This window comes from Saccopteryx bilineata, chromosome 1 (genome assembly GCF_036850765.1).
Source record: "Saccopteryx bilineata isolate mSacBil1 chromosome 1, mSacBil1_pri_phased_curated, whole genome shotgun sequence".
Classification (NCBI taxonomy): Eukaryota; Metazoa; Chordata; class Mammalia; order Chiroptera; family Emballonuridae; genus Saccopteryx; species Saccopteryx bilineata.
In genome coordinates, this window is record NC_089490.1 from 360,358,757 (window position 1) to 360,367,270 (window position 8,514).

General features: G+C 40.1%; 1 pseudogene; it reads right to left on the minus strand.

The window, feature by feature from the left end:
* Window positions 1-7,332: 7,332 nt before the first annotated feature.
* LOC136321451 (U2 spliceosomal RNA) lies at window positions 7,333-7,491 on the minus strand (annotated as a pseudogene).
* Window positions 7,492-8,514: the final 1,023 nt, after the last annotated feature.

Genomic DNA, 8,514 nt, shown 5'->3' on the forward strand with positions numbered 1-8,514 from the left:
AAATGAGCAATAAAATCTTGGTTTTTAAATACATTTTTCTAATAAAGGGACACAAGAGATAACCTGAAAGAGCTCTCAAAGCTGGAAAACTTTGGCCAAAGCTGGAGCAATATACACAACAAGTATTAAAACCCAAAGAATAAAATAAATATCCAAACCCATACTGATATAAATAAATAAGCAATTGAATAAATAAGTGGATAGATAAGTGCTGGAGAAAGAACAAATTTTCCTTGAAGAGGAATTCAGAACAATAATTCATAGATACTCGTGGCTCCAGGAGGTAGAGCTTACTTCCCCTGTGTTTGAGTGTGGGCTGTATTTAGTGACTTGCTTCCAAAGAACAGAACATGGGAAAGAAAAGTGTGAGTAAAGTGACAGGCACTATCTTAACCAAATGGATAAGGTTAACATCATCAATGATAAATCATGTTGATATCACATAGCCCTTAAAAATATGTGAGGAAAAGGCAATTCACCTTTGTGGTATTTTCCCCAAAAGCTGTTAACTTTGGTGTAATCCTGAGAAAACCCAAACTGAAACACATTCTTAAAAATATCTGACCAATACTCAAAACTGTCAAAGTCATGAAAAACAAGGAGAGACTGAGAAACTGTCAAAGACTGGACAGGATTAAGTAAACCTGATGACTAAATGCAATGTGAGATGCTGGGTTGGATTCCGAAAAGAAAACGAACATTAGCAGAGAAACTGGTAAAAATCGTGTTAATTTCTTAGTTTTGACAACTGTCCCATGATTATGTGAGGTATTAACACTACGGGGAAGCTGAGCAAAGGGTGAATGGGAATCCTGAAGCTACCCTTACAACTTTTTAGTAAATTTAAAGTTATTCCAAAAATACAAGTCAGTTCAGAAAAGCAAATGCTGTCAGAGTATCTAGTATGAGAAGAATGTGTATCTGTAGATCAGGAACATTTTCCTAGGCCTGAACTGGCTGAAATATGCCTCAGGTTGAATTTTCTGCTTTGGGTGGAATTTCCTGCCTACTCAACAACTTTTGGATCATCAGTTCAGCTTCCAAAGGGCTCTGATCCTGGAAAAAGGGATGCAGCATAGAGGGTTCATGGGTTTCCTTTCAGTAGTAGATATAATCCCTAATTATAAATCAATCAACTGATATTCAGGCCAATTGCACCAACCTCATCAAATTTAGTTACAAAACTCTCTGAGAACCTGCTCATTCTAATGGTTACTTTCTGGACTAACAAGCCTCAAATTCAGATTTTACAATTGGTGGCTTCCCTCCTCAACTCCTACCAATCCCCACTCCCACTCCCTTTATTCACATTGTTGTCCCAGCTCAGCAGGCCTCCTGGCATCCAGCTCTCCTAGCAACGCAACTAGTAACAACAAATTTGCAGTACATTGTATAATAAAGCCAGTTTCTGATATCTTGGCATCTCTTTTTACTTAAAAAAAAATAATATGAATACTGTGGTAGGTAGTTAGATAGACATGAGCAGAGCAAGGACTACAGGCCAGGCACAGAAGTCCACCAGAGCAGAAAGTTTCAGGTGCCCAGCAATGGACAAAACTGGGAATACAAGAACCTCACCCCCAGGATAACCTTTCCTCCACTAGCATAAGTCTGGTTATGTGGTTTGGACCCTCATGTTGCTAGTCATGCAGGTTAGACCTCCTTAGCAGAGAAATGAATAAGGGGGCCAGAGAATAGAGAATAACCTTTAAGCATTAACCCCTAGGGATAGCATCTAGGCCTCAGTTGTGTTTCAGCTCCAGGTCCAGAAAAGCAGTAAAACCTGACAAGCAATACCACACCACAACTGACCTCAGGACCAGCTTCACTGACTAATGACCCCTGGCACAGACCAATCAGTGGAGACCATGAGCCTAAAAGGATACACCCGGATATCTGGAAAGCTGATGAATATTCTATTGAAATTCTCCCCCTAGGACCTCCCCTAAAATCTCCACCCTTAAAAGCCCTTAGGACAGAGGACCCAGGGCACTCCCTCCCAGGATCAAACTTGTGCCTTTCTGCCCCCTCAATTCTCCCCCTCTCCCTCTCCCTCCATTTTCCTTGCCTCTGTTTCTCCTAAGCACTAAGGAACCCAATAACACTTGCAACCAGGGTAACAATGAACAGCAGCAGCTAGTCCCAGGCTAACCCCCTGAACCTTTCTCCAAGGCCCCCCTTTTCTCTGACTTTCTCGCCTAGGCTTTCTCCTGCTGCATCTTTTATCCTGGCCCTTCATTGACTACTGCCTCAAGCTTTGTAACTAATGGGGGTACTCATTTTCTCGAGAGAGCGTCCCACTCAGTCTTTTCCAAGTGTATTCCTGCACGCCAATAAATTCTTGCTTTACTTGATGCACTTTGTCTCTTGACTGAACTCTTTCATTCAAGAAGAATCGAAGTCTTGTTTTGCCAGTAACAATCCCAGTTTCAAAGATGAGATTCTTTCAGCCCCCTTGATGTTTTTACTTAGTAAAAATTGTGGTTGTGTTCTGGAAAGAAATAGGGTACAATACCGATAAACAATTACTCTAGAGTCCAGGTTCTACCTGGTTTTTACTGCACTGAAAGAAAATAACTCGATTCTCTCCCGCCTGCACAATTTATTTTTCTTTAATCTCTGTGTACATTCTTTAGCATTCTATGTTTGCTGTGTAACCTGAATTGCCACTTTTCAGAGATAAAGGGAGAGAAATACTCATGACATTTGTATTTTAACTATTAGGTCTTTCCCCTTTCTCACTTTTTTTAGTTTCCGAAACTTTCCCTGGCCAACAGGACTCTAACCTGGTTTTCAACAATTTTCAGGAACTGTTGTAACTGTGAACCTTCCTTTACCAAAGTTCACCAGACCCTACATGGAAAACTACAGTGTGTTAGTGAGTCAAGCATGGTGAATGCAGACATCTCCTTATAAGCCAGAATGAAAACTAGGGCTGCTGAAAATTTGTTTCCTCTTCATCATTCAAACTTTATTAACATAGTTTTTTTGGTGACTACTATACTAAATAAACACTTGATTTCAAAGAAATAGATAGGGTAATTTTCGACTGACAGAATTTTTGTCTTATTGCTACAGATAAGCCTGGACATAGTGTTTGTGATACAGAGCACTGCTCAGCGATACAGAAATCCAATGACTGAATTCTGTGAAATGCACATTTTCAATTTTACTACAAAGCGTCAAATTGCTTTTCATCATGCAGTGTACCAATTTACAAGCAATTTATGGAGTTCCTGTTTCTTCACATCCTTTCCTAAACTTTATAGTAGCACACTTCTTACTTGTCAGTTTGCAGGCCGAACCCTTCCCTCAGGGATCAGCTTCCTATTCTAACTGACCATCTCATTGGATAAGGAGCCCCTACTGTCACCTTACCACCAGACATTTGACCCTTTAAGGTTCCTGCGAATAAGATATAATTCCACAGAAGTAATATAAAAGTTTCATTAGTGGGCCAATACTTAAATGTGGATTTAATCACTTATTCTTTTCTGATCCCTAAAATGTTTTAAACATATTCACATAAGGTTATGATATTAATCACCAGAAGTTCATTAAGCACTACTACCTACTACCTGGGACATAATAAATATTCAAAAAATAAACAGGCCTTCAATAAATATTTGTTGAACAGAAGGGAATGTTACTATGTATTCATGTACGAATACAACTAGCGGTCTCTCTTAACCCTTCCTTTTTCTTTGCTTCCCTGACATGAGTTACCAGGTCTCATCAGTCCTTCTGTACTGAGATCTTTTGTGGTCTTGTCTTCGTCTGAATTCCCACTGCCATTGCCCAAATTACGGCCGCCTAAATCTCCTCTCTTTGTTTTCCATTCTCCCATCCAAATCCTTTTCCTACTTCCAGTCCAGCCTCCACATTCCACCAGAGTTATCTTTCTAAAGCTCAAAATAACACCAATCATCTATCAAAAATGTCAATAGTTCATGGCATGCAAGGCTTTTCATGATCTTTCTTCAATGTATTTTTCCAACTTCATCTCTTACTACTGTTCATCAAGCATTCCAGCCCTCTTTGACTTGAGAAATCGAACTATTTGTCACATTTCAATTTGTTGGTTACTCTTTCATGTTTATGCGACATTCCACATGTTTATATTTTGGCTGGAAAATACTCACTGGACAATGTTCTTACTCATCCTTTGGGATTCAAATATTACCTCTTCTAGGAAGAATTTCTTATATCCTATAGTCAGTTTCTCCTCTCGGCTCCCATGGAACATGCTATTGACTCTTCTCATAGCACTTATGTTTTATTGCATTCATCTTTTTTGCCACCTTGACCAATGTTGTCTAATAGAAATACAGCTGCATGTAAGTTTAACTTTTCTGGTAGCCACATTTAAAAAAGGAAAATGAAACAGATGAAAAGAAGTTTAATATTTTTATTTAACCCTACATATCCCAAATATTGTCACTTTAATATGTAACTAATATAAAACTTATTAATAATGTATTTTACCATATTTTTGTGTGCTAAGTTTTCAAAATTTTGTGTTTCTTATACTTACATTACAATCTGCCACATTTTAAGTGCTCAACAGCCACATGTAGTTAAGGCTTTCATATTGGACAGCTAATGTGAGCTTCAAAAGGAATTCTATCTTATTCATTTTTGTAATTCCAGGTGCCATACCCAATAAATGAATGTTAAATGAATGAGTAAATGAATGAGTGAATGAGCAATGATAAAAAATAGCTAGCATTGGTTGCTTACCATGTGAAAGGCACTGTGATAAACAATATACATATACATAACTGTTTATTTCTTTCCTTACCAGCATATGGTTGGTTGCCATTCAATAATTACTAGACAGTCATTTAGTAATCAGGTAGTCTTGAGAAAGTCACCTAACTTCTAATCTCAATTTAGTTATTTGTGAAAAGACAGAGGAATCAGACAAAATGTTTTGTTTTGTTTTTTCCAGGAAGAAGCTTTCTTTATTTTCATTTTCTAATTTTTATTCTTACTTTATTTTAATTTATTTACTTATATTTTATTTATGGATAGGTGGTATATACTCTTATATTGATATTAGTTTCAAGTGTACAATATAGCAATTTGACATTTTTATACCTTACAATGTGATCACTCTACTAATTCTAATGATCATTTGTTACTGTGTAAATATCACATTATTGACTATTCTCCCCTTTCCCTTTTCACTCATGTTCCCACTCTCCCCTTCCATTAACCATTCTTTTGTTCTTTCTCTGAGTTGGTTTTATTTTTGTTAAATTAAATTTTTTTCGACTCTAATTGACATTAAATATTATATCAGTTTCGGACTTGGACATGAGCTGCAAAGTATAGAATGGTGACAACAATTCCAGTGCCATACGGACTTTTCCTAGATGTGGACTTTTCCTGGACTCCTGCTCCCTGTGACAGCTCCTAACAGACTGAACTATGGTTGGGTTGCATTTTTCAGGGATTTGGCATGGTGATAGGGCCAACTTGGACTTGGTGAACATGTTAAGGACACTACTCTTTTATGGATTCTTGCTGTATTGGCCAAGAGTTTGCTTAAAGGCTTTTAATCACTGTAAAAAAAAATAGAAGACTGGATAAAGAAGATGGGACACATATACACCATGGTATACTATTCAGCTAGAAGAAATGATGACATCGGATCACTTACAGCAGAATGGTGGAATCTTGATAACATTATGCGGAGTAAAATAAGTGAACCTGAAAAAAACAAGAACTGCAGGATTCCATACATTGGTGGGACATAAAAGCGAGACTAAGAGACATGGACAGGAGTGTGGTGGTTACGGAGGGTGGGGGGAGGGAAGGAAGGAGGGGGGGAGGGGGAGGGGTACAGAGAGAACTGGATAGAGGGTGACGGAGGGCGATCTCTCTTTGGGTGATGGGTATGCAACAGAACTAAATGACAAGATAGCCTGGAAATGTTTTCTTTGAGTATATGTACTCTGATTTATTGATGTCACCCCATTAAAATAAAAATTTATTAAAAAAATATTATATCAGTTTCAGGTGTATAGCGTAGTGGTTAGATATTTATATAAGTTATGAAGCAATCCCTTGATAAGTCAAGCACCGACTGGACAGCATACCTAGTTATTACATATTATTGACTATATTTCCTATGCTGTATTTTTTTAAAAGATTATTTCTTAATGTTTACCTAATTAGATTTTTCTTTTCTTTCTTTTTTTTAACAGAGACAGAGAGAGAGTTAGAGAGGGGGATAGATAGGGATAGACAGACAGGAACGAAGAGAGATGAGAAGCATCAATTATCAGTTTTTCGTTGCGACACCTTAGTTGTTCATTGATTGCTTTCTCATATGTGCCTTGACCACGGGCCTTCAGCGGATGGAGTAACCTCTTGCTCGAGCCAGTGACCTTGGGTCCAAGCTGGTGAGCTTTTTGCTCAAACCAGATGAGCCCACGCTCAAGCTGGTGACCTTGGGGTCTTGAACCTGGGTACTTCCGCATCCCAGTCCAATGCTCTATCCACTGTGCCACCTCCTGGTCAGGCCTATGCTATATTTTACATCCCTGTGACTATTTTGTAACTACAAATTTGTATTTTTTAATGCATTCAGCTTTTATATTTTTTTAAATAATTTTTATTTATTGTTTTTTAGAGAGAGAAAAAGGGAGAGAGAGCCAGAGAAACATTGATTTGTTCCTCCACTTATTCATGTCGTCGTTGGTGGATTCCTGTATGTGCCCTGACCTAGGATCGAACCTGCAACTTTGGCATGTCTGATTACACTCTAACTAATTCTGCTACCTGGCCAGGACCATCCTTTCAGCTGCTTCTTCTTTTTTTTTTTTTTAATTTGCATTTCTCTGAAGCTGGAAACGGGGAGAGACAGTCAGACAGACTCCCGCATGCGCCCGACCGGGATCCACCCGGCACGCCCACCAGGGGCGATGCTCTGCCCCTCCGGGGCGTTGCTCCGCCGCGACCAGAGCCACTCTAGCGCCCGGGGCAGAGGCCAAGGAGCCATCCCCAGTGCCCGGGCCATCTCTGCTCCAATGGAGCCCCGGCTGCGGGAGGGGAAGAGAGAGACAGAGAGGAAGGAGGGGGAGGAGGGGGAGGGGGTGGAGAAGCAAATGGGCGCCTCTCCTATGTGCCCTGGCCGGGAATCGAACCCGGGTCCCCCACATGCCAGGCCGACGCTCCACCTCTGAGCCAACCAGCCAGGGCCCCTTTCAGCTTCTTCACCCAGCCTCCAACCCATGTCCTATCTGGCAACCATCAGTTTATTCTCTGTACCTATGAGTTTGTTTTGTTTGTTTTGTTTTTTAGATTCCACATTTAAGTGAAATCATATGGTACTTGTCTTTCTTTGTCTGACTCATTTAATTTAGCATAATATCCTCTAGGTCCATCCATAAACATACTATCTTTCCATAGTGGACATATCAAATACTAAACTGATAAGAACAGATAGTATACCTGATCTTAGCCAAAAGGCCAAAAAGCTGTGAGAGAGAAAGGGCAGGGTGGAAAGAAGAAGAGAGAGGAGAAAAGTATCAACTTGTTGTTTTACTTAGTTGTACCATTGACTGCTTCTCATATATGCCCTGACTGGGGCTCCAACGTGCACCTTAGGGGCGAGCCAGCAACCCTGGGACCAAACCAATGCCCTTGACACTCTGGGACAACACCCTAGCCACTGCACCATGGGCCAGGACCCAAAATGATTCTTAAAACCAGTTCTAAAACAGCGTGGATATAAATAAATATAGAGAATGGATTTAAAAAGTTTTTTAAGATTTTATTTTATTGATACTATAGAGAGAGGAGAGTCGTGGGGACAAAGGGTGGGGCTCAAGAGATATGAAGTCATAGTTGCTTCACTTTAGTTGTTCATTGATTGCTTGTCTTATGCGCTTTGACCAGGTAAGCCCAGTGTTGGTCAAATAAGGTTGTAAATATGATATATATGTTTGCTCACCTATATTTGCATTGGGTGTGGGGGACAGGCTGTAAGCAGGCAGAGTCATTATAGCCTAAGGCTTAGTTTTAAGACTATGCCTTTTCCACCTTAAGTGACTTTGTATCAGAGACTTCCTTGTTTGTATATTGGATTAAAGGTTTTGATTTCTACACTATAAAATGGGGCTGAGGAGCCTATGGAGGAGAGCAGAGAAAGGCCACGTGGAGGAGAGGAGAAGCAGCCAAGATGGCAGAGTGCTGAAAGAGAAGCCAGTTTGTGCAGAGTTTGTGCAGAGAGAAGGAGATGGGGAACAGAGGTGAATAAGGCTGGTGAGGTAGAAACCTTTGATTCTAGGAAACTCGGATAAGTCAGTGGCTTTGGGAGCCCTGAATGGAAAGGGAAGTGTTTTCCCACTGTGTGTATTTCTTGCCCGCCGGGTGCAAGTTAAGATTAAAGCTAATGGGCCAGGCGGCTGTGATGGTGGCTGCTGCTACTGGCTTTACACCCAGCATTTTGAACCTATGACCTCAGTGATCCAGGTTGATGCTTTATCCACTGTGCTACTATAG